The following is a 26698-nucleotide window of genomic DNA, read 5'->3' on the forward strand; positions in this document are numbered from 1 at the left end:
TATCGTGTTCACAAGAACAGGACGGATGGAAACCAGGAAACATAATGGGTCCCACCAAAATAATCAAATCCCCAGTTTTGCTTATTTGGGTGATGTTCTCTTTGCTTATATAAAATTCTGTTAAAACTATAACTTTATATTTACTTTTTTTTTTAAACGAAATTTATATATAGTTTTTAATTGATTGACTAATTGCTTACTCTAACACCTTTTTAAACAGGTGTCATTTTTATTATTCTAGTACAGCGTTTTGCCTTTTTTCCTTTTTAAAATCTGCATTGTTTCAAGATAATGACTGAAAATATGAAAATAAAACAAATTATCTCACGTCATCTGACAACATTTAAACACTTAAGTCTGAATACAAGAAGAAATGAAGCATTGAGGCACAGGTTTTCTTCTTCCTTGCAGTGAATGGAAGGCTTTCTCCTTGACTTGCCCTTGTGTTTAACAGTGATGAGGTAGATTTATGTTTGCCTCTCAGGCACATGGACGAGGCTATCATGTCATAAATTAACGGCTGGTCACAGAGAAGAGATGATGCACCAAGAGAGACAGAGAGAGCGAGAGAGAGGTGGGGGGGAGAACGAGCTTCGTGTACACATGCTGTTGGTTTATCATAATCACATCTTCATCCACCTGCTCCTGTTGTCCTGCCATTTTGTCTCGCCCACCCGAACTCTCCCGCTCGTCCTTGGCTTCATCCCTTCTTGCCACTGTCCCTTTCTCTCGGTATCCTCTTCCTCCTTTCCCCTTCATCCCCTCTTCCCCCCCCCTCTGACCCCTTCCCGTCCTTTCTGCTCCGTCCTGTTTGAAGCCGTCTTTGTCCGCACATGAAACATGTGGCGTTGACCCGCTCACCTGACGGCTCTTCATTGTCTCTGTCAGCATTATGCGGCCGCCGGGAAAGACGGGGAGAAGAAGATGAAAGAGAGAATGGAGAAATATGAAAAGAACAAAATGCAAAGAGTGGCACATGTCCTGGGTGTTGGCACGAGATTGCATCAGTGTACGTTCACATGCGAGTCTGTGTGTGTGTGTGGATGATTTTGGGAACGGGAGCAGGGGATTGATGCGGCGTGTGGCTGTGTGTGTATTTGGCAGCGGTAGATAAAGCAGATGTAGTGCGCTATCACACACACTGAAGTCAGGAGGGTTAAATGTAATAAGCAGCCACACAGAGCGGCTGCACCAAGATAAAACCCATTCAACTCCGCTTCCAACATTTCTTTTAAAAATATTTAATCCCAAATCCTCGTTCTGTTATTGTTTTTGTTCGTCATCAAATCTTTTCTGTGATCACATGCAGCTGAATGTAGCCGTGCTCTACTACTGGATGTAGTTTTTTAGAAGAAATACGGGATATTCATAACTGTACTTGTCAATTTAAATCCATTTAAGTAGAGCAGAGTTGCATCTCTCTTTCTCTCTGTTTCCCTCACACATCTCTCCTCTCTTTCTTTCTCCTCCTTTTACTGTCTCTCCCCCCCTCTCTCTCTCTCTCTGCCAGCTGTAAGAGATAATTATTTCCAAACAAGCGGTCCCCTGGGTGAGACCGTATTATCCAAAGCTGCCTTCATTAAAAATTCCCGCAGCTGCGTGGATGCTTTGCACTGCGGTGAAGGGGAAGAAGGCAGATATGGAAAGAGTGGCACAAAACGGAGAGAGAGAGAGAGAGAGAGAGAGAGAGAGAGAGAGAGAGAGAGAGAGAGAGAGAGAGAGAGAGAGAGGTGGAATAATAGCAATCTTACCTGAGTGGGGATGTTTGTTTCCTGGTTGAGACTTTTAAACAGAAAACAATCAAATGAACGAAGACGAAACAAAGAGGAGAGGAGTCGTTAATCAGCGGTGGGACGGTTAATCAGCTACAGTAACCAGACATATGGCATACATGTCTCTAATGGGAGCCATCAATACATTGAGGCACTGCTGATGTCCTTCGTCTCCAGCAATTGTTCCAAATGTCCTATGGCTACACACACGCACACACATGCACACATGCTTGCACGCCCAGCATCACGGAAACAATGAGTTCTGCAGGTAGATTTATGACAAATCCAACGTGACAAGATTATATGTAAATGCCCATATAACCGCGAGGCCTGCAGCCATGTAAACACACACACACACACACACACACACACACACACACAGACACACACACATGCTCACGGTCATTCACGAGCAGCGAGAGGAGCAAGCTATTTACATAATAGAGTTGGACAATGCATAGTGTAAAGTTAATGCGTTCCCCTCTTATGTCAGCATTGCTTCTCGCGCAGCACCAGTCGGTGACACGGGGTAAAAGATTGGCACGTCTGACTCGATTTAACAGAGACGCTATGTGTGAGGTTTAACGTGCAGAGGTCACCACGGAGCTGCTGGGAAGGTGAACGTTTTCTATCATTTTTTGATTTCGGCTTAATGCACAACCACGATTACTATATTATCCGTACAATAGACTTAATTTAAAGCTGCATTAACTGATAAACAGTTTACACATCCAGTAGCAACATAACGATTCATTTGAAGCTGTGTTTTCTGTCCATCTGGTCAATGCAGACCCAATTTCACTTTATTGTTATTAATATTGACATTTTTCGCTCCGTTTTTGGGCTCCACCAACACCTAAAAGAGAAATATCCAGCATTTCAGCCACTTAATCAGTTTACGATTGTCAGCTTGTCTCTTTTAGATGCCCCTTGGTTCTTAATATAATTTTTCCTCCTTCACTAACAACGCTGCCATTTTCTATCGGAGCTAAAGAGCTTTGTCGGTTGAACCTAAACACATGTTGTTGCTGGCGCTGCTGCTTGGGTTTGTCTTTGGAGGACAGTCTCAAGATCTCTGAAGGACGCTGCCGTCATATCTGGAACCGCTAAGCAGCAGTAGCCGTAGCCACCAGTAAAATCCATTTCGCTTTGACTCTGTCAGCAGTTCTCAATGATAAAGCCAAGGTCATCTCCTGTCCTGAAATCTGACAGGGTCCAAATCTTCAGAGAGGAAAAACATCAGAAGCTGGAGGCAGCAGATTTAGCTGACTGTAGAAAATCACTGGATCAGGAGCAGCTGGATGTTTCCAAGGATGATGAATGTGGCTGCCATATATGCAAAATTCTTAAATCCTTGGTAAAGCTGCATACATAAAGTCAAAAATACCGTCTGAAGAAATAAGATTCTTCTGATCTCAGACATAACTTTTAAGAGGAATGGGGACAATGGTTACTTAGTTTGTAACATACCTTATAATATGGTTTAATTTCCTGCAAGAACAAGGTGTGACCTTTTGATTCTAACACCTGATATCTCACTTTCTAATGGAATCCTACTTCATTTGCAATTTATTTTAGTATCTGTGTTCACCCAGGAAAGAAAAAGACAACGACTCGCATGCAGCCACACAGGCAACGTGAACCTGATAGTGAACCTGAAATATTCCTTGTGTTATAAGAGGAGTCAGTGCTGCACTTTTCTCCCGAAACGTCTCCATCTCACTGACTTTCTCTCAGTTCATTTTCAAGAGTTTCCGATTATCTACATTAAACAGCTTTGAAGACAAACAAAAGTTTTCGGGAGGTGATTGACTTATTAAACTTTCTGAATAAGTTTACTGCACAGTACAATTCCCTGCCACACTTCATTAGTTTAGTTGAGTGTACAAAGTTAAACTGATTTGCATTCTGGGAGAGGAGCCAGAAATTCACAGGTTGTAGGTCGTGTAGTTGTGACCTGTGTGAACTCGAGTTGTATAGATCACATCGCACGAGACAAAGAAAGCAAAGTTAACTTTATTTATACAGAACATTTCATGCAAATCCACTGAGCTTTAGGTTAAAATCAAAGTAAAGGAAGGAAGAGCCAATGATATCTTTTAGGTTTTAGCAAATAAAAATACATTTTGTACTGAATTGTTAAAACACACACATGCATGTTTCATGTATTAAAATAATTTACGTCTCCTTAAACAGCAAACACACAAAACTGGTAAAAAGTAGTTGTGAGTTTAACTTTTCTTCATCCAAGCAAAACAATCATTTTCTGACCCGTGCTGTATTCTAAATATAACCATATGAACCCTGTGGAATTGAGGTGATTGGAGTGTTTGTGTGTGAACTCATTCTGAATGTGAGTGGATGTTTTCCCCACTCGTCCTACAGGTGGAGGAGCGGTGCCGCGCAGGCCACCGGGGGTCGTCTCCTCAACCTTTCCTCAGGGAGCAGGACGAGAGACATCTACCGCCGATGAGGAGAGAGAAAGAGAGAATTGAGAGGTACTGTGGGTGGGTGAGGTGAGAAAGGGGGAGTCAACAAGACAGGAAAAACAAGGGTGGGGGAGAAGGGAATATGAGAGAGGGAGGGTAAAAAAAAAAGCGAATAGATGCTGAGAGGCGAGGTTGAGTGAAGAGGGGAAAAGGAGACGACGAGAGTAAATAGAAGAAGAAGTGGAGAGGAGCGAGACAGACAAACAACAGACGAGACAAGCTGGGAATAGACGGAAGGGAAGTGAGAGACGTTTAGAGAGGTGGAGGAGGTGTGGATAAGCGGGGAGGAAGGGGAGGATGAGACGTGTGTGTGTGTGGGGGGGGGGGGGGGGGCGGCAGCAGACGGTGTGTGTGTTGGGGAGAGAGAGAGAGAAGTGAGTCCGACACAGAAGGGTATTGCTGCATAAGCAGTCTGTCCAACTGTCTCGCCTCTGAAAACCGGCGGAGACGAGTGATGTCAGGACTCTTCTCTTCAACATCTCTCTCTCTCTCTCTCTCTCTCTCTCTCCCCCCCCCCCCCCCCCCCCCTTGCTGTTTATTGGTTTATTCATGCAACGTTCAGTTGCCTCGCAGCTGGGATTAGAGCTAGAAAACAAGGTCTGCATACTCATGAATGTTAGTGTGTGTGTGTTTGTGAGGATTTATAACGCACATCGTCTGAATGTGTATTTATTGGTGGTTTTATTTTTTGTATTCACTGTATTATGTGTTTTTTGCCTCAAGGTATATATGTGTCTACATTGTCCCCTACTGTATTTCCAAGCTAAATGTTGTGTGTATCTTAATACCATGGGTCTGGGAGTAAATGGAAACATTTGCATATACATATCGTTTTTTCCTGTGGGGGTCACGTAGTGGAAGGAACAAGCCGGCTAATGAAGCAGTTGACCAGATAGGCAAGTGTTGCACCATGCAGAGACGTTGAATTGCTTGTGGGATGGGAGTTTGTGCTCTGATTTCACACTGGGGGCCATCCTGTCGACCCAGTGCAAGACTGCACCAAGTGTGACCCCAGTGTTGTTGCTAGTTTCAGGGCCGATACAGTTGTCATTTTCTTTTCCAGTGCTCAAATGCTCTCGCACCCATCTGAGCATCAAGGAGTGTGGTCATGTGCTTTGCCAAGTTCGAGCAGCAGAAAACGTAAATTTGAAGAGTGCATTATCTAGATCGTACATGCACCTGTATAGGCAGTTATTGCACAAGTCGATCCGTTGTCTTTGCAGAGAAGCATCCTCTGTTACCAGCTTTTATAATCTGTCAAGATGCAAGCGCACCTAACTTTTAGAGGGAAATTTTAACCACACAGCCACCTCTTTTCTTATCACAGTCGAGCTAGCAAAAGTGGATTAGGACACATCCTAAATGCCCTTGTACCGTGTGCTCGGATTGTTAAAATGCAACCCTCTCTTTTTCCCTTTCAGTAGCAAGAACGAGTAAAAAAAGAGAGGGATAGAAAAGAGGGAAAGGTGGACAAGAGGAGAAAGATCTAGGAGAAAAGGCTTCCTGTCTAAAAATGATGTATATAAATAGAGAAGGAGAGTGAAGTGTATTTCTTTTCTTTTTGGGCCGTCAATGTGACTGAGAGCAACAAGTCCTGACACCTAAATTCTCTCCGACAGACCCGTATACAAGGATTCATGCCAACGTCTTCTTATCTGCGTACAGCTACAGCTACAGTTAAGGTTTCAGGTCGATTATGGGCGAGTGAAAAACTACCTGGTGATGGTTGGGGAAAGAATTTGATCAAGGTTAAAGGAACCTAATGTTCGGTGTTCTGTCAGAAAGCGGCGTTCAATAAAAGAATAAGAAGAGGTGGGAGTGTTGGTGCTGAACATCCCCAGTTTGCAGCCAACTGGGGACCTGTTGGTGCATGTGATTTCCTGTCATCCCTTTTTAATTTTTAATTAATACAAATGATTGTATCAGGAATGAGCTCTTTGGGAAGGTTTTCTCAAATGTGCCCGAAGTTGCTGATACTTCCCGGTGAGGTTATTTTCATAAAGATTATTTAGTTAACCCCTCACACTTCAGGATTATTTGTGCAGATAATCATCACTGACTGACCTTCCTGTCGGGAAAGCCCCCCCCCCACTATTTTCAGAAGGGTCAAATCGGGTTAATAATCCCTTTGGGTTGAAATTGGCGTATTGCTGCAGCGAAGATCACAATGTAGGAACACCACAATCACATCTGTGCATCATCTCAAAAAAGATCTGTCCTCATTATCTCTCTCATCTTCACAGGTTAGAATTAAACCTGTCAAAAATAATATTTGAAAGTAGCTAAGTGAAAAACTATATATCACGGAGAATAATTGCTTCTGTTTCTGTCCCTAAATGACTGTGTTCATCACCATAGTAATTAAATCGGACAAATTCAGAATGAAATCTGAGAAAATAAGTGTGAAAGTGCAGCAGTTTGTCAGATGGATCAGAGGAAATGCTGCTGTTGTGATACTGAGACATTTGGATAAATGATGAGTTGGTGTATCGATGCTAAATGTTGTTTCTTACCCGTCAGCTCGTTGCTGTGAATGTTAAATGCAACTTCTTTATGGCGATAATTTATGATGATGAGTAATTTAGCTTTTTTCTTTTACCCATAATTTGACCTTCAAACATCCTGAATATAAATTGCACTGGTGAACAATACAAACAGGATCCACACTGTGTCCAGGAATATTATAGAATGTTATAGAATGTAATTGCAATCGGATTATAGTGAATCAATGAGACAATACTTTCTACAAAACGTTCAGTGTTGCTGTTTAGTTGTAAACAAATTTCTTGGAGGCAGGTCTGGATCCACCTCAGCTCAATATTATGCTCTTTTAATTTTATCTCCTGACGTTTTCAAAAAAAACTAAAACATACAATTTGCCCTTGACCTCATGGACTGATCTGACTGGAGCAGAATTATAATAATAGTCAAGTTCTTGGTTATAACTTATCAAATAGAGATGTAAAGATAAACCAAAACCTCTTCTTTCTTTCTTCTGTGCTCCTCCATGATGAAACACTGATCGCTGTGTTTACTGTTATTTTCCAGACCAGTGGCATTTGTTTTCATCCATTAGACTTCCGTTCGGGGATGAGCTGTTTTTTATTCTGTGTGTGTGAGAGTGAGAGAGCGAGCGAGCGAGAGAGTTAATGTGTCCTGTATATGTATATAATACATGTGTGTAAATGCATTCACACATTCAATATGCATGCGTTTAGGTGTATGTTAGTATGTGCTGTGTGTGTGTGACAGTCCTAATAAACATCAGCATCAAGGCAGAACTGAGCACGAGCGTGGGACACCTGTCTTCCTCTCTCTTCACCCCCTCATCCGCTCTTCCATTTATCTTCTCCTGTTCACTTTCTCTCTTTTCCCTTTTGTCTTTCCCGCTGTCTCCTCTCTCACATTCAGGAGGAGCAGAACCGTCTTTAGCTGTATACGCAGTGGTAGTACTTAAGAGGCCTTTATGTGTCAGGAGAGGTAACTGATAGAGTTACAGCCTGTCCTGGCTGACATGTCTGGAAGCTTAGCTCCGCTCCCCCGGGTGTCCCTTATCGCCCTGCACACCACTGCTAAGTGAAAACTCTGTAAATCAGATTCTACTTGTTTTTCTTTCTCTCTGTTTTTTTTTTTTTACACTCCTTTTCGGGCAAATATAGATCATCCTCAAAGTGATACGAGTCCTGCCCCGAGTTCCTCACGGGGACGGCAGGGGAATCGCAAACCGACTCTAAAAGATTTCATGGCATTCTGTGTGAACTTGATTTTCACAGAGTGGGAGCGATGTTGCCGTTGGCGTTTTAATCAGGGGATTAATTCGACAGGGAACAAGTTAACACCAGAGATTCATTATTTTATTTTACACAAACATGCCTGCTTATTTATAATTATTTGATATAAAAAATGATGATTTGAAAATTAAAATAGGTAATTGAGTACATTTTGAATCTGGGCCTGAAGAAAACATCATCTTCTGAGTTACTTCTTTTGTATTTATGATGGAAACACTAATGTTTCATCTCATGGTAGATATACATACTGACTGTCGTAAACAGACGGAGGCTTCTGTCCGTGCTCTGCGTTCATCACATCCGTATTATTTCAAGCGAGAGGGTGAGAGATTTGCAATTTGTAAAGAAACTACAAAAGTCTACTTTGGCACTTTTGCCTCTGAAGAGCTACATCATCATCACGTCCTCCAGCACTGACATGTTTGTTGTTGTCAGAAACTCTCGACCATCTCGTGGGCACATTGCTTAACAACTACTCCAATGTAATTGACTGCATTGAAGTATGTTGGCAGTTATATCTTTGCAGATGTAAAGGCAGCATAATTGAGCCTATACATTCAGGCTGTATAGCATTTTACTTTAAAGCTAACAGAAATAAACATTTATAATTACATATCACATGTACATGCATGGCTCAACCTTTCTTTCTTAAGAGAAAATGTATAATTGTTTTTGCCTCCAGACAGAAACATTTCCTCCCTTCCAGAAAATAGAATTTGGCTTCTTCATTGTCACTTTCACAACAACACTAATGTCTGTTTACAAGCTTTTTACCTTTTAATTTCCTCAGCTAGACGTTCGTAGTTGGTCCTGAATATTAAACACTGGCGCGCCTCCACTCCGCGCTGCAGCCGTCTCCCCCTTGTTAAACATGAACAAATGTTCTGCTGATGTTCGCTGTCCTACATGTCAGAGTTGGCATATAGCGTATAGCTCCCCCTGGCTCTGAGGCACGGCCATATGGTGAGGCAAGAACTGATGTGTGTTATTACATTGGGTGCTCGGTAACGGCAGTTGTTTGTCTGTAGTAATATACAGTTCTACTCCACGCTGCACAGGCAGGTGTGTGTCCGTGTCCGTGTCTGTGTCTGTGTGTGTGTGTGTGTGTGTGTGTGTGTGCGTGTGTGTGCGCTGGAGAATAGTGCGAGTGCTTGGCTGTGCATCAGTGCCATATGGTGAGAAAAGCCACTCCTGCACCACTGCATGTTCACTGCTCAGTCTATCAAATGTAATCGGCTGGTACGGTGAATATTATGCATTGCTGTATATATACGTATATAGGCTGATGTTAGAGAATGAAATGTGTTGCATTGTGCTGCTGCTCCAAAGTGGCCTTGGCACTTAAAAGCAATAAGGGTGAGACCGGGTAAGGAAGGTTTATTTATGAAGCACATTTCATCCACCAGGCAAATTCAAAGTTCATTACAGGCGCCCCGGAATATTAAAATCACAGAGCTTATAATAATTTAATACAAAGTGGTATTACAGAGATTTGTCTTGGAGGTAAATTTTTCACAACAGTATTATTATGGTTCTCTGAAGGCCTCTCGGTCTGTTATTAGTAGTTATTTTAAAAACTCTTGGCTAATTTACTTCTCTTACTTTTAATAAGTAACCTGTCACCTGACTGTATTACTTTATATTAAAAAGCCCCGCAAATTACTACAGCGCTTTCATATTACCTATTTCAGAAACATTTTGTTGCCGTGCGCTTAATGCTGCCAAGTGTGTTATAAATCAGCGGATTTAAATATATCGTGAAATTAAACTCTATTTTTAAACCCGCAGCCATCATGTACGACGCAAGCTGCAGCTTCTTCTCTTCAGTTTGTTAGCTGCACGGTTTCTGCAAAAGATTCCATGGGGTTTCTGACCTTTTATTTTGCAGTTCTCGATAACTAAAAAGAAATTTGAGAAGGTATTCATTTAATTTATTTAAAAAACACATTAGAAAGACGTGTTAGGGACGAAGGGTCGAGCTGACTGACAAAACTACCATGTCTGCATCGCTCTTTCTCTTTTCCATCACTCGCTCTGTCTCCACTACACACCTCTCCTCCCTCCTCCTCCCTCCCCTGCTTCCTCGTGCAGACAGCTGATGTTGGTGTGTCAGCAGTATAGTTACATTTCAGGTGCAAGCTGCTCATCCTACAAGAGTGTGTGTGTGTCCCGTGTGCGACTTGTGTGTGTGTTGCTTGCTGCTGCATCAGGCAGCACGATTGCTCTCTGCATTTGCTGCATAAGGTACTTTGGTAGTGTAAGTGTACACTACTCACGATGTGACGCATTGTATGGCTCTATTGTTTTGCTGCATTGAGTATTTATACAGCCCCGTCTCTGTCTCTGCACTGGGGCCACCTTCTGTTTCAGCGTATCTGCATTATAGCAGAATGCTCCAGGGTGTTCATCCTGTGAGCAGCAACTGGGATCTCGTGCATCTCACTAGTGCTGCAACTACTTAAATGTAGGTATTTCTACTTGAACTCTTAATTTGAGGAGGAGTAAACATGATGTAGGTGCTACTACAGAGGCACTGATTTGATATTTCCGGGCGTTGTTGGAGTGGAAGTGGTATGAAACGGTCAAAAGATAATGTTTACACTACTTGTTTCCTTCATTCAGTTTGTAAACAGTGGTCAGTGTTAGTATTAACTTGACAAATTCAAGATTTGGGGAAAAAAGGGCACTGGTATCCTTCCATCCATTATCGATATGGCTTAACCTTATTTAAAGGGGCGCTGGAGCCAATCCCAGCTGACATTGGGCAAGAGGAGGGATAAAATCTCCATTTGATCCAACCCCAATGTAAATGTCTTTGGAATGAACTGTCCAGATGAATTTAAACTATGGAAATTACAAGTTAAACAGTAAAAACAAACCAAACCTGAAATAATCAAGAACAAGCACGTGCCCAGGCTTCTGCAGGAGTTAAAAAGCCTCCTAAACTTTAAAAGATGAAAAATGCTTCTTTATCTTTGGCTTTTCCCTTCATGACTAATGAGTTTTTAATGAGTGAAATCAGTAAAAACACACATCTCCCTCTTGTATTGCAAAAAGCGGGTCTCAGAATACACAAAGTGCAATGCAGCACTATCTGGCAGTAACACCCGGCTTAACGTAGAAAACTAATGCAAACAAAGAAGTGTGCAAACATCTCATGCTGCCAGAAACACTCAGAGCTCATCTACTTGAAAGAAAGTATTTATATATATATCACTTAGATCAGATTACCGGCTGTAATCATAACAGTACTGGAGTATATTTCAAAAAACTTTGCACTGATTGTGAATGTTTCTAATGGCTTATTTGACAAATGACAGTGAAAGTCCAACAACACCAGTCGCTCCCTCTTGTTCCATTTGGACAGGGGCCCACTGTTCACGATGCATGACCCGTGTAACCCACACACTCCTCCATGCAGATCATCACATTATTCTCAGCGTCTCTCTCTAAACCTGCGAGACACGAGCATCAGAAAACAAAGTCCCCACCGACGTCCCATTCTTCTCCTCTTGTTGTCTTCATTCTCCCTCTATCACTCAGTCGCTGTCACCACGTCTCTCATTCAATTCCTCCGTCCCAGTTTCCCTTTCTCTGTCGTCTCTCCCCTCCTCCCTCTGTCTTTCATTGTGGAGAAGTGACGCTTTGACTGAATGTCTGTCTCTCTGTGGGAAATGAGCCCGCTAATGTGGCGAACTGGGCTTGTTCCATATTCATCTGCGAGCCTGTGAATCACTGCGCGACCGTGGCGGCTGCCGCGTGCACCGAGGCACATCTGCTTCCCCACCAAAAAGTCAAAGAGAGCGGGAAATGAGCGGTGAATATAAATCCATTTCCTGTCTCTTTCAGCTCTTCATCAGTCCATCTCTCTCTGCCTTTCACTTTCGCTCATGATCCTCTTCCTCCGTGCCATCTCTCCATCGCCCCCTTTCACCTGCTGTCACAGACACACTACCATTATTTTCTTCCGCTATTGTGCCGGCCCATTCTCTTTTAATCAGCCCATCCCTCATTCTCCTTATCGTCTTCCTGACTGTCTGTGCCGTCATCCTCAGCAGTACAGAGAGAGGCGGCTGTTATGAAAAGGTATCAGGGAGTCAGACGGACTGACACTCTCCTCACCAGCTGCCAAGGAGAAGGAGAGAGAGAGAGGGGGAGAGAGGGAGAGGCTGAGAGTCATTAGGGATAGCTGCAGGGATTAAGGTATAAATAATCTACAAGTCAGACACAATGTTGTGGTTCGGTACAACAACCCCGGCAGACCTGGCCGGACAGCTCGGCAGCAGGCCAGTGTTAAACAGTGGCTTAGCCAGTAAATTACACGAGGTGGTCAACAAAGCACACAAGGCGAGTTTGTTCCATGAGGCCTGATATCAGTGAACGTTAAGTAGCTGCACAGTGGAGCGTGAGACCTGAGAACACAGCTGGGAAGAAGTCATTCTACAATGGAAGTCTGCAGTGTATTGGCAGAATGGTTTACAAGAGACAATGAGACATCCTCATCTCTTCAAGGTTCAGTGTGTAAGATTCAGGTGAAAAGGATCTATTGGCAAAAATTTATTATAAAATAATCCCAATGATGTTTTCACTAGTTAGTTTGATCTAAATTGTACAAATTGTTGTTTTCTTTACCCTAGAATGGGCCCTTGATATTTAAATACTTTATATTTAAATCAGGAGTGGGTCCTCTCTACGCAGGCCGCCATGTTTTTTACAGTGGCCCAGACTGGACAAACTAAACACCTTTTGAGTTTTTATGACAACTGAAGCTGCCACAGGTTCTCCTTCATGTTTGGAAGGGGAGAGTGAGGTGAGGGGTATTCAGCTGCAACATGCAACTTCACCACTAGATGTCACTAAATTCTACACACTGAACCTTTAAGTTAATGTGTCACTTCCTGCCTCTGTCTGCTGCACCCGGCTGCTCCGCCTCTCGCCTGAATAATGTGGAGGATGCTGATGAACTATCTCCCAATGTTGTGCTGTTGTTTTTTATGCAAAGAAAGAGAAACGCTGATTAAAACTGGAAACACACAAGAGTTATGAGACTAGAGCCACAAAACAATTTAGTGCCCCCCCCTCCCCCCAACACTAAATTTGCAGTTTCGAAACTTAAAACCGTATTAAAGTTATTTCTACAAACCTCATTTGCAGCATCCCCCCCAGTCCTCCTGCTGTGTGCCTTCATTTAAATCCTCTCCGTCCAGGAAGTTGTACCACAAATGAAATTTTTTTTCTCCTATACAGAAGTAACAGGGCGTTCAATGATGGATTATTATACAGGCAGTGCTATGTCCATACTATTATGCAAAGCTATTGGTGACTGACTGTGTAATGGAAATTAGTTATGAATTGGCTCACTGGTGTCAAACTTATGCAGAGCGATTTCTGTTTTTATAAAATGGTGCTTAGTTCACACAGGACATTCGGCCATTCAGCGTCATTAAGCACTTTTTATCCTTCTCAGTGTCGATAAAGCCTTAATGTAATGTGGGAGATTTAAGAGCCTTTAATCCACATGACTATATTTGGACTTTGTGAGAAAATTCAGGCAGAAATGAGCAGGGCACGAGAAGCTAAATGCAAAAACTGACCTTTAACCTTCAAACAGAAATGGACAGGGGAAGTGCACTTTTCATACGAGAGGCTAAAACTGTTATTTTACCTGGAATTCAAGTCATCATAGATTTCCTGTAGAAATATATGGATGAGCCAGCCACCAGGGGGCGATTCCAGATGCTTTGGCTTCACTTTTGGGAGCCGTCATCTTCACATACAGTCCGTGATCTCCCCTCTTTAAAGTGAGTGTGCACAGACTGCGTTTGATCGACATTTACAGTGTCAGTGTGGTGTTAGTTTTGTTGCCGTAGTCACGATAAGTCAGTGTACGCTGTCATCCCAGTTAGTTCATAGAGGTTTGTTTACAGTCCCAGCGTGTAGCTTCACCCCACTTAAACCTGACAGGAGTTCCAATCATTAGACAGGACCTATAAGGACATATACGATATTCTTTGTGTGAGTCAGGTGTGGTTACAGGAATGATTATCACCTCAACTTCAGCTATAAGCACATCCAGAGGCTTGTATAATATTTACGAGGTTATATTGACTTCATGCATGCGACTGTAAAGTTCCAACGGGTCTGATCGAACAGCAATGCTCAGGTCCGAGGGGCTGTAAACTTTTTTTTTTTTACGAGCGTCGTGTGTCTCGCTTTGCGAAAAAAACGCTTTCCATTTTCTCACTTATATTGGACTGAGAAAAGTTTTACGCTCCCTTGAGCTGCCGAGCTGTGGATGTGACACACACGGTTGCCTCGTTAACTGTCTTCCCTTAAAGTGCCAATCATCTCCGGATAAAGACCGTATTGAAACTGTGAACGCCTCAGTCTCTCAGTTTCCTCGCTCCCCGGCGCTCGTCCTCCTCGTCTGTTTTTCTCACCGCTCCGGAGAAGCCGACATGTCAACATGATAAATTTCACACTGAGACGTCACCGCTAACATCCAGATGCCCTTCAATCAGCAAGCTCTTAAACAAATCAATTAATTTGTTAATTAATCACACATAGTGCATTGTGCTGTACGTGTGGACATTGATCCACACACATTCCTCATTACCCCAGCCTCCAACACTTACTCCCACACCTCCTATATTCTCCTATGTGGATCTCACTATGAAAGGGTCCTTCGCTCAATTCTAATTTCATCTCCCATCTCTTTTGCACCATCGATCTTCATACACCCCGTGCGGCACAAAGTGATATTGAGAGGGGGACTGATATGGAGATGGACATTGATTTGGAATTAAGAAAAAAACGGAGAGAGGTGCTGGATGTGTCCCTGTGCTCGAAGAAAGGGTTCGGAGAAGAGTAGAAGCGACAGAGACGGAGAGGGGGAGGAGAGAGCTTCAGTGTTGATTAGATTAACTTCTCCTGATGTTATGACAGTACCTGTTTCTTCCCATTTCCACCGCAGCCGAGACAACTTCATCAGGAGACATTTCAAGTTGCCGCGGCGGTTGACGGGGTCGCTCTGCCCTGCTGGTTATAGACTTTAGTGAACACCAGCCCGAGGTGCAGTCTCGGCACAGCAGGACGTCTTGCTCCGGCTTTGGGTTTTACTTTGGTGTCAGGATGTCGGGTTAAGGTGTAAAAGCCTGTTAACAGGTTTGATTTTGCTGCTCTGGGTGTGATGATGATGATGATGTGGAAAAGAAGCACCAGACCCTCGTGGCTTTTTCCTTTCTCACAGGTTTTAATGTGTAAACCTGGATCTTAACTGTGCAGCGGTAATAAAACCTCAGTGGTCATTTGGAGATTAGCTGACTACATTTCTCACACACACAGCGTCGATGTTTAAATGACTAACAATAACTGGGAATGACAGCTGTGACAGGAACATGCACAAAAAGCCCCTCAAAGACCGGCTCCACTGTAATTCAGCTGACTCTCAGTAATTCCAATGTAGCAGCAGCTGCCTTGTATTGTGTGCTACAGGGTGATTATAGTGCTACGTGGCCTCGGCCTCAATCAGGAAATGGACTTTAACTTGGGTTTAAAGAGGCAAAAACACACACACACACAAGAACAAACATCTGAAGTATCTGAATTTGGTATTTTTTCAGTTGGAGACTAAATCTGGTTCACTTCACCATAAAGGGATCTAATGTGTCTGCACACTGGGTGATTGGCAGCTTCCTCAATCTTGTGGTTATGCCTGCGAACCACTGCAATCATGTATTTGTGTGTGCATGAAAAATGGTGAGAGAAACATTCAGATGCTTTACTCAGAAAGTACAGCAGCGTAAAAGTACGTAAGTCTTAAAGTAAAAGTAGTGGTTTGGTACTTCTGACTCATATACGTACAGTATATGATGGATGATTATATTGCAGTATGTATGTAACAGTTGTGGTAGACGTGTGCACGTGGGGCTCATGCACGTCCCTGGAGTCTTGCAGTGTCACCAGGGCCCAGACCAAGTGGACAGTCCTTCACAGGTCACATCAGCAGGTTTTAATTCTTTGGCCTCATGTCTTGATTTTTTTAGTTTCAAAAGATTTTTGTTGGACTTGAATCACAAAGAGCGGCCAGATTTTTAGTTTCTTCTTTGGTGTCCCTCAGTTTATTCGTCCATTTCCCTGATTTTTGGCAGGAACCTGTGACTCGCTCACTAGGATCTCCTCTGGCAGAGCTCGCAGTTGAATTATTTCAAAAGTGAAGGGCATCGAGCAAAATGACCCAAACCAAACAAAGATAAAACATTCAAGAGACTGAATAATGTGAGTAATGTCAATAACAGGGACTTTTCTGCTGTGTGTTACCTTTGACAAAGAAGTTGTTTGTATTTTCAGAACAGATTTTCTTGAAACTTTGTGAAGCTCCTTTTCTTTTGCTCCTCAACTCAGGAGTAAAGTTTCAGTTGCATTCTGTTTTATTCGTGTATGATACGATGCAGCCGTTCAACCAGGGCACGGTAAGGTTAACATTACCTTAAATAAAGGAACATTTTTGTGATAGTCTCTAGTCTCAGCGGCTGTGTGGATTCTTCTTTTTTACTTTTTTAATACTGCGAGACATAGTGTTGTTTTGACCTTTTCAGCATTTCCCAGAAAAAAATTCAGGGCTCTAAATAAAGCAAAACAAATCTGGGATATTAAGGGAACTGATATCTGAGTTTGTGCAGCTTGGTCAAATTCAAGGGTTGTGTTGTTCCCTTATTTTTTTGGGACAGAATAACATCAATGACATAACGTGGAGGCACAGAAATGTCAAGCTATACCTTCAGTTGTGTGATGTGAGGCCCCAGGGCGGGGGGGACCTTGTGCTCACCGGTGGCCTTGGCCCGACTGATCTGAGGCCAGAAACCTGCTGGGCTCGCTTCACCTCCTCCGCTTTACCCTGACACACCCGGCCGGAGAAGAGGGGGAGAAAGAGAACAGACTCTCGCCTCCCTCCCACCTCCATTCTCCCTGACTCCTGTGGATCCCTCTCTCCCCTCTGCCCTTCACATCCTCCCCCTCCCTCCGTCGTTTCTCGCACCGCGGCCTGATTATTTGCAGGGATTCCTGTCTCGTGCCTGTGTTTCTTCTCCGTCTCTCCCTCCCTTTGTCTCATTTTCTCGAGGGGGTCAGGAGGTATAGAGGAGAGGAGAGGAGGGATGGGGAGGAGGTCAGATGGTGAGGATGAGAGAAGGAAGAAAAAAGAACAGCAGCATTGAGAACCGAGAACGATAGATGGTCTCTTCCTCTGCTGTGGGTGTCCTCAACCTCTCTGCAGCCCTCTGTGGGATGTGCAAGCCCACATACTTGACCTCAGGGTTGTTTAGCTGGTGTGTGTGTGTGTGTGTGTGTGTGCGTGTGCGTGCGTGTGTGAGAGGATATTTCATGAAGCTGTGTTTGTCTTTGAACTATTCTCGTGCAGTAACTCTAATTATCTCAATCCCTCTCTTTCTTCTGTGAGTTTATGTGCGAACACATAACTGTGGAGTGAGGAAAATGTTTTCTTGTGTAATCTACACATGAAATGCTCAGGTAATCCACTGATTCTCAAACCTCAGAAGGAAAAAGCCAAAGTTAGGACTGGAAATACTGTATGAGAGTGGGTTTTAATTGTATGTATTGGTTTCTAATAATATGGTTAATGGACTGTATTTATATGGCGTTTTTCTACTCTTATATACGACTCAAAGCGCTTTACACTACAACTCTGTATGTCTTGCCCAAGGACACTTCAGCGTGCAAACTGGAACAGCTTGGGATTTAACTACTACTTTAGTTTTAGTGCTAAATATTATATATAATAGTTGTTTTGGTAAAAAATAATCCCACTTTGTCCGACCCTTTCCTGTTCTTCCAATGACTTCTCACTTCCTGCAACACAAAACGGATAAACTAAACATTAGAAACACTTAATAGAGTCAATTCATCATCCTCCAAAGTGACAAATCAACGCCACTGTAAAGTAGTTTCTGCAGAATCTAAACATTATTATCCTCCAGGTGATTTAAAGCACAGTGCACATAACGGATGCTGCATCTCTGTGACCTTGAGCAGTGAAATCAAGTTTTATTTTTTTCTTTTCCAAACATGACCATCCATTGATTCTTTAGGAAATGTGACAACACCCCAGCTCCTAATCAATTATCACATAACATGATGGATTCACTTGTCAAAAAGTCTATTAGGCCTCCAACAGCAAACACACTATCAGAATTCAATGGAAACTGCACAGAGTCTTGGATACGTTGGAAAAAGCTCCTCAGTCTTATGGAGATTTAACGAGTATTGTATCTTTCATAAAACCTCGGCTCCTCTATGAGTACAAGACATAAACCATTCTTGTTTTTTTAGCTTTATAATGACGAGCCATATTTTCACCAGAGCTTTGCGTGATATTTATCTCCAGGTTATATCGTCATACGTTATAATCTTTGTCAATACCCATAAAAGAAAAGCTTGCATTAGTCAATTATTATTTCCCACAGCCAGCGAGGTTCTGGGAACCCTTTACAATGGGAGTTATTAGAGAGGAAATCCAGACGTTCTGTCTACCAGACAGCCAAACAGCCTCGTCTTCTGAAAGCCATTAAGACTTTAAGATGAGGCCATAAAACCAACTCCAGCCGGCCGTATTCCTGGATGCCCCATCTCTGTTCGTCCGTCTGTAGGTCTGTCTCTGTGAACCCTCTGTGGTCAGCATTAGTATCACCGGAGGGCCAGATAATTACAGAGTTATTATCTCTGTAAGTCCAGAATGAATTTCATCCCAATGGAAATGGCCATGTAAGTGATTTTATACGCTGGGGCGGAGGGGGGGGGGGGGACCAGACCTCCGGGGGTGCCCTGCTAATTATTTTTCAATCCGTAAAAATCCAGCGCAGTCGTCTGACTCACGCTGCAGTAATTACTTGATGTCTGGAATTAAAGAAATTAGTTTTTTTTTTGGAACTCTTGCTTGTTTCAATAACTTGGAGGAGAATACTTCACAAAGATTTGATTTATTTTGTGCCAAGTTCACTGGATGTAAGCTTCCATAACGAATAGTGTAAAACGTTGCTCAGGACGGATGTCGTCAACAAACACAAACTCTTGCTTTTATTAAGAGAGACTGAAAATTCCCTCAGATCATTTTCCTTTATTCCAGCTGGCATGACCATCAGTGTTTCAATGATTTCAGGGGAAATTGATATTTTTGCTGCTGGATCACACACACACACACACACACACACACACACACACACACACACACACACACACGATGTCCTTCCCTTTGACTGACACTCACCTCCTGATTATTTATCTATTCCATATTAACTTTTGCCTTTGAAAGCACCTTTTTAAATATGAATGAGTTCCCCCACCTCCTCTGTTTCGACTCAGCTGAGCCTCCCCAGTCATCAGCTTTTATGATGTTAAGCTGCCATCAATTAGATCTCATTTGATTTCGCTCCCTCCCCGGCCACCCGGTCTGACGGAGCTGTGTGCCACCGGCAGCGGCGGCGGGGCGGGATGCGGCCCTCGGCAACTCGCTAATTAAAGTAGTAATTAGGCCTAATCCAGGGCTTCAAATGAGCTCCTTAGCGAACCAGGTGTGCCAGCGAGGAGAGGGAGATAAATTCTTCTCTTTGGCTCGCTCTCAATTTCCATACTTATGGGCTTTTGTGTCCTTTATTAGATATGTTTTATAGCGTCTAACGGCTGCAGCGTGATACGAGGACATAGGATTTCCCATTTCTGCCCAAAGATACATCGTAATTAAGTAAAAGTCAAAGCAAGCATTGCAACCGGCCCCAGCTGAAAAAAAAGCTGCAAGAATAAACTGCTGTGTCTTAACCAACCTTGCAATGTCAAACAGGTCTCAAAGCACAGTAACTTCTTGTTTTTTTTGTCCTTGTTTTTAGAGGACAATCACTCTCTCATACCTCCTTTTCACCAAGATATCCTTTAAAGTTATAGTCTCGGTGCTAACCAGTGAAAAAGCATGTGTTTCCACCAGGTTTATCAGAACCATTATAATCAAGGATGCATCATTAGTGAGGCAGCAGAGGAGGCATCACAGAAGTTTTGCGGGACATTCAAAAATTCATTCAAACTAGATTTTTGGAAGGAGTGACGGCCCTAATATACATTAAATACACACCATACTTTGATATGCATGAAAGCAATTTATTATTTTGACTTGTAAAATGTTGAAATGACTATAAATCAATGTGAAACCTAATTTGTCACTGAAAGGCTGATTAACCAAGGCTATATGTAACGTTTCACATTTCATCTGGAGCCTGTGAGAACCATCGCAAAAGAAAACCTACAACCGAGAACTAAACCCATGACCCTTCTGCAGAATGGTGCTTTGAACCCCCCCCCGCAGCGAAACATCTCCTCTCCCGTCCCTGCGATCCACATCACTAAATATTAGCCGGACTGAAACATATTTCACCGCGTGCGAATGTGCTTCGTGTGGAAATAAATAAGCGGCGCTGTGATTGAGCCGCCTGCGTGTGTGTGTGAGTGTAAGTGCAGTTCCATCTGTCAGCTCTGAGCAGAGGAGGGAGCGAGGATAGTAGCTTGTGATGCAGGCACAGATGGTCTGTTCTTTCTGATAATGTTTCGCAGTTGGAGTCGTCAGTGGAGAGAATGTGTGAATTAAAAAATCCCAGTTGAATAATAAACTCTCAGAGCAACTCTGCAGGTTCTCAGCTGTGATCTGTAGAGAAGAGCTGGCCGAGTGGGAGATGGGGATGGGGGGGGGTTGATGAAGAAGAGGAAACTAAGAAATGGAGAATTGGAATAACATGAAATGTGAGTGGGAGATATTTTATGTGGTCGTTTCTAGAAGAGAAAAAGGAGAAGAAAGAACGGAAAGAGAAGAAATACAATAAAGGCAAATGGGACTGTTTCTTAAGTGGGGTTATCAATAATTACAGAATGGTGCTGGGAGAGAGACGAGGAGAAAGTGAGGAGAACCATGTGATTTCTTGAAGGAGACACGTTGTCGAAAGGGACGGGAGGCGGACAGGAGGAGATAGGTTAGAGAGATTAGCAGTAAGAGGCGGGCAGGAGGTGAACAGATAGAGGAGGGATTACAGGAATCCCCTGACCTCGCCAGGCAGCCATTAGAGCAAAACTAATTACCAGCCAACGACCCTGGAGATGGAAGTCAGTGCCCCCACCACACCACAGTCCTCACCCACACTCACACAAGTGCCCCTCTCTCCTTGCATGTGTGTGCATACTTAGTTCCCCAGACCCAATCCATATGATGTATGAATCTATGGGAGCAAAGGGAAATGGCTAATCACCTCTGAGAAGCGAGAGCGAGAACACCTTCAAGGGACCTTTACTGGACCTCCTCCTCCTCGTAGCACTACGCCTCCTGCTGCATGCACATGGACTTAAAGACCATGTTGTGATGCCTCTTTTCCTCTTTTTGAATAAGCACTATACTATAATGCATTTACATAATCTTGTGTGTGTTTAGTCAGCAGGTGGGTTAAGCTGCTGATTCTACAGAGATACGTCTTTGCTGTTAAGTGTGTTATCGGTAATCATGGGGGTTGCAAAAAGCCTGTGCATGCACCTCCCATGTGTGGCAAGCACGTTGATTGACGTTGCACATTTGCTTGCACATTTGAGAACTATAAGATGCTGGATTAATAACATATATAATCCCACATGTCACAACTATAATTTAGCCAATATCGTAATACCTGCTTTTACAACATTCAAATACATGACACACGACAGCAGCTTGTTATGTGTTGATTTGAGCGCGTTAGCATAATGAGCGCAATCATACGCTGCCATTTGTACGTTTACTGCAAAGTATCAACTTCGAACCCCAGCTTTATCAAACTTTACATATTACAGCTGCACAGAGCTGCGAGAGTTTGATTAAATATCAGATATTGTACAAAGGGCGAGAACTACATAGAAAAAACATGCAATATTGCATTATTCCTACACTTTTCCTATAGGGACACCAAAGAATCTCATACATTTCTTCATATCTTCGAGCAGTTTGAGTTTATAATCGATGGCAGGGGGAATATCAGTGAGGAAAGTGTTTGTCGAGGAAAGAAGACGGAAACACTGACTCTGTGTTCGTGGACCTTTTCCTCTCAGTAGAGGCTTTCAGTGCAATCAATATTTGATAAAGCCAGAGTGGGGAACATAAGAAGGTGTGGCACACAACCAGCCGCTGCTCTGTTAGGTGTCAGAGTTCCTTTTTGTCACAGCTCGTGCTCGCCCTGCCGCTGTGCTTCACCTCGGAGCTTAGAGGAAAAAACCACAGGTCGGTCGGAGAGACGAGCAGAATTCAAAAATAAACACGCACACGTATGAATTATACACCGATGCACAAGCACACAGGTGCACACACTCTCTCGCAGACAACACTTGACGTTTCTCCTTCAACTCTGGGTTTGAGATGAAAGTCTTTAATCTGAGCGCTGCCTTTCATCAACTGGAACAGACTCGTCAGACTGTCTAAAGATGCCCTCTGGGAACTCAAATCCATTACCTGCGAGACGCTCCTGCCCTGCAGCCGACTTTACTGTCGGGCCCTGAAGTTTGGACATCATCATTAAGATATCCCCTTTCATTATCCACCTCAAGCCACAAACGCTTTCTGCCTTTTGTGTTAAACATTTTCCGCCTGCAGGATTTCCAGCAGGGATCAAGATTTCCCTTTTTGCTTCATGATCTTTATTTTTTAAAAATACCTGGGGGATCCCTACATCAAACAAAACTGAACCCATGTGTGATACCAAACCACATTATTTAAATTTTCTAAATGATTCTAGTAATGTAAGTAGTAAAATTTCAGTGCAAAAATCCACCACCGTCCCATTCACACACATATTTAGACATAAGTCTTCAATCAAACCTCTAAAATTACGCTTTTGGGGGAAAGTTAGTAGCTTGGAGCTTCTGCTTAAACATGAGCAGAAGAGGGAACTTTATTTTTATGTTTGTATAATATATTTTTGAATATTTTTGAGGATTTGCTGCTTGTCTTTGTCATATATGATTTCTTTTGGTTTTCGATGGTGCTTTGGGAGAAATTTCACTTAGTAATCAATAAGTGAAATTAAGCAAATCCTATATTTTAATGTTGTTGCGGTTGCTTTTTGAAAATTGGAGAATGACATTGTGTCCTGTATAGATTTTTGTAACCTGAAAGAATATTGAAAAAAACTCATTAACAGTATTGCCTTCACCAATAATCACTTTATCAAATAGCATATAGGGGATTTAATAAATAAATAATAACCATATTGCCAAGGATAGGGAGCTGCTGATCAATACATACAATATGTGCTTGACCTACTAAGATCAAACTCCTATTAGACATGATGGATTAAGCATGTAGGGACGTATTGATTTTTATATTCATGGTGATATCAACGTGAGGTCAGCCTAAAAAGTGTCGACTGATGGATTCCCTCTTAATCTCTTTATATATTTAAAGGAAAAGAGCTGTGTGTCGCATGACCTGATGTCTTAAACTCAAATGAAGCATAGAGGGAATTAAGATTACAGAAAAAGATAACATGCATCTTAAAGTTTACTATGGGGCTTAATTTTCTTCCTCTACAGTTTCTAATAGTTGCATTAATTCTCCAGCGATGAACAGAATTAATCAGGACGTAAACAAACAAACATTTACAAATAAAATATAGAGAAGTTAAAATAAGAGGTGTATACACTTGTGTGACGATATTTGTTTTTGCTGTATCAAAAACATACCTGGCGTAGATGCCGTGCGCTTGAATGACGCGGATTGTAATTATAACCATATTACGATTGTACGGCACAGACTCCACTTAGCTTTTGTTTCGCATGAGTGAAAATGACAGCAGACTCATTGACTGCTCCATTTAGCCACGTTGCCATGTTTACTTGTTCGACAGACAGACGGATATTGTTGTATAATTGAGTCTATCAAGGCTTTAGATTCCTCCTATTGTGAGAATTTCTATCCCTTTTCCCCCCCTCCTAGTTGCCTGTCTCTCACTTGTATGAAAAGACAACAACAAGCAAACAAGGCGGGTGAATTGGAATGTGATGTTCCTAATTAAAAGTTAATTTATTCCCCTGCTCGCCCGACGTTTCATCTTATGTAACTACCGCTATCAAGCAATTAAAAGATAACCTTGCACTTATTCTCAAATAAAATTCCACACAAATAAACAAAAAGCATACAACTGCAAAGCCAAGGCCACAACGCTGCCATGTTTTATTAATGGAGCGATGGCCTGAAGTCAATTTGTCCTGTAGTTTCAGGCATGCTCTTTGTAAACAGCACTACCTAAGTACATAGAGCAGCGCTGACGTCCTGCTGCAAATTATTCTAATGAGCGTTTTAATGTGTTTGCTGTAAACATCATAATCGCCGTCCTGCGGAAAAACCTCACATTCGACTGCTGAAAGTTTTAGATAATAAACTCATTGGAAAAATGCTCAAAACATACCACAATTTCTTTTTTCTTTTTCTCCGAATATAACGTTTTTAGCTTCTTAGAGCCCAGGGGATCAGATAAATGCTGTAATAACTCTGTGTGACTTCTGTATAACTGTATGTAGCAATATGTCGAGCTTCATTTACCATTGGATCAAGTGGCAGGGAACAAGTTATTGCGCTTTTCCACTGAGCTCTTGGTGATTTAGTTAAACTTGCAAAGAGTAAATATTACGTGGGACTTTATATACAATTTACACCAAAGATGGTATATAGATATGAATGAGAAATTATGTTGAGTGCCCCCTGGTGGCTGGCTCCTCTATGTTAGTGGATGGGACATAAGTCGATGAGACAAAAGTCGAAGTACAAGTCAAATACATTTTAAAGATGTTATTGTAGGTAGTTCTAATGAAACTGTCTTTTCAAGTGTTAATTTTTTCCCGTAAGCTTGATTTTTGATTTGTTATTTGATGTTATAAAAATGCAGGACAACGTCAAAACCGATATCTGAGACTGACTCATGATTGGTTGAGCAGGAACCTGGACACCGGCTCCACGTCCCTTCGGCTACTTTGCAGACTCGGGATCCAAATGGCAGAGAAAGTCCATCTTTATACTCAGTCTATGATTTACACTTTTTCTGTATTTACTAAAGTCCCTCGGTGTAACAATCCCTGCGCTGACAGGAACGTCTGAGTATTTTTAGCAGAGCAGTCGACCTGAAGTGCCTTGTGTGTCCATTTGGAATCAACCACTGATTGTGTATGAAACTGTAGTGCCCACGAGAGCAAGAGAGATGAATGAACATGTTAGGCACAGAGGCGGCCATCATGTGAGCTGTTTCCTCTGCTTTCCATTAAACTGACCACTAAGAGATTTATAAACCTGGCTGCTACTAAGTGGTTACTACATGAGAAGGACCTTAATGTTGGCCATTAATCGACTTCTGTTCACCTTGGAGGATGATTTGCTTCCCTTCCCTGACACCTAAGGCACCTCGGCTGCTAAGCACATTACAGTATACTATCCCAGTGGCCTTTAGCATGCTCCATGTTGCTCTCCAAGTTTTTGTGGACTGGCCTAATGTGATTTGATTGTGGAGTCTGTTGCTGGCTGGATTGCTGTCCTCTTGGATGTAATGGATGTAAATGGGACGAGTTTGGCTGTTTTCTCAAAGAGATACCATTCGCCAACAGCTGTAAGAAAATTAGTAAATATTGAGTATAACAGTCGTCAGGCCTGATTCTGTCAAAGGAGACATATGATGCTGGAAAAACATGCGTCTCCTTTAACTAAATCTTAGCTTAACGCAGATATTAAGATTATATTATTGTGCTTTGCAACCCTTTTATGCTCGTAATTTCTTAATTTAAAGCTATTTCTACTTGATTCTTTATGAACAACCTTAGGACTTATCCAACATTTCAAATAAAATAAGCAAAGATCAGAGAGCAGTCGGCAATTTACATTTCCAGCTCATCCTGGGACCCTTTGGGTTAATCTGGCTCCGTCTGGAACCATCTTAGGCAATATCATCAGTAATATTAAAAAGTGATTAGATTGCCTGAGCCCTGGCTGTTGGCATTTGAGACGGTGTCGAACATCTCTTGATGAAAACCCTCTCATTGGCTGGGGCATTCAAAGCCGTTTTACTTAATGACACTGACTGTTAAACTTTTCTGAGAGTGCAGGACCTGAATGACAAATGTGAAATCTTATCCTGGGACCCGGGCTCATTAAAGCATATTACTGCTCCTGTCATGTGGGACCATCAGGCATTAAGCCTTTGGCCCATTTTGGGTTTGCATAGTTACAGTAATCATGATTCATGGGGAGACAACCCAGTAATTACAGTGTTATTGTCTCTCCCTTTTGTGTTTGTATACATGCATGTGCTTGTGTGTGTGTGTATGTGTGTGTGTGTGTGTGTGTGTGGGTGTGGGTGGTTGAACGCTCTGTGAATTATGAGCAGATTAGAAAAAAGCTTCCACACACATAACTAACACTGTCCAAAGAGAAAACTGTGCATTCATTCACTAAAACTACACAACACCTTCTTCACCTCCTGTATATGATCAGTTTTTGTTCCATTGTGGGAATATGCATAGTAAAGGAATCATGATTCATGGCGATGCAACCCAGTAATCTTAATTACAGCATTGTGTGTGTGTGTGTGTGTGTGTG

The 26698-nt window shown here is 42.4% G+C and overlaps 1 protein-coding gene across 1 annotated transcript in view; it reads left to right on the top strand.

Moving 5' to 3' along the window:
- Positions 1–1150: 1150 nt before the first annotated feature.
- The window catches only part of LOC117770083 (double-strand-break repair protein rad21 homolog A-like), a 951093-nt gene continuing 925545 nt past the window's right edge, over positions 1151–26698 (top strand). The window contains exon 1 of the mRNA XM_034599132.1: positions 1151–1193. The gene's annotated coding sequence lies outside the window, so the exon portion shown is untranslated. The remainder of the gene's footprint in view (positions 1194–26698) is intronic.

The sequence above is a fragment of the Hippoglossus hippoglossus genome, chromosome 11 (genome assembly GCF_009819705.1).
Source record: "Hippoglossus hippoglossus isolate fHipHip1 chromosome 11, fHipHip1.pri, whole genome shotgun sequence".
NCBI classification, from domain to species: Eukaryota; Metazoa; Chordata; class Actinopteri; order Pleuronectiformes; family Pleuronectidae; genus Hippoglossus; species Hippoglossus hippoglossus.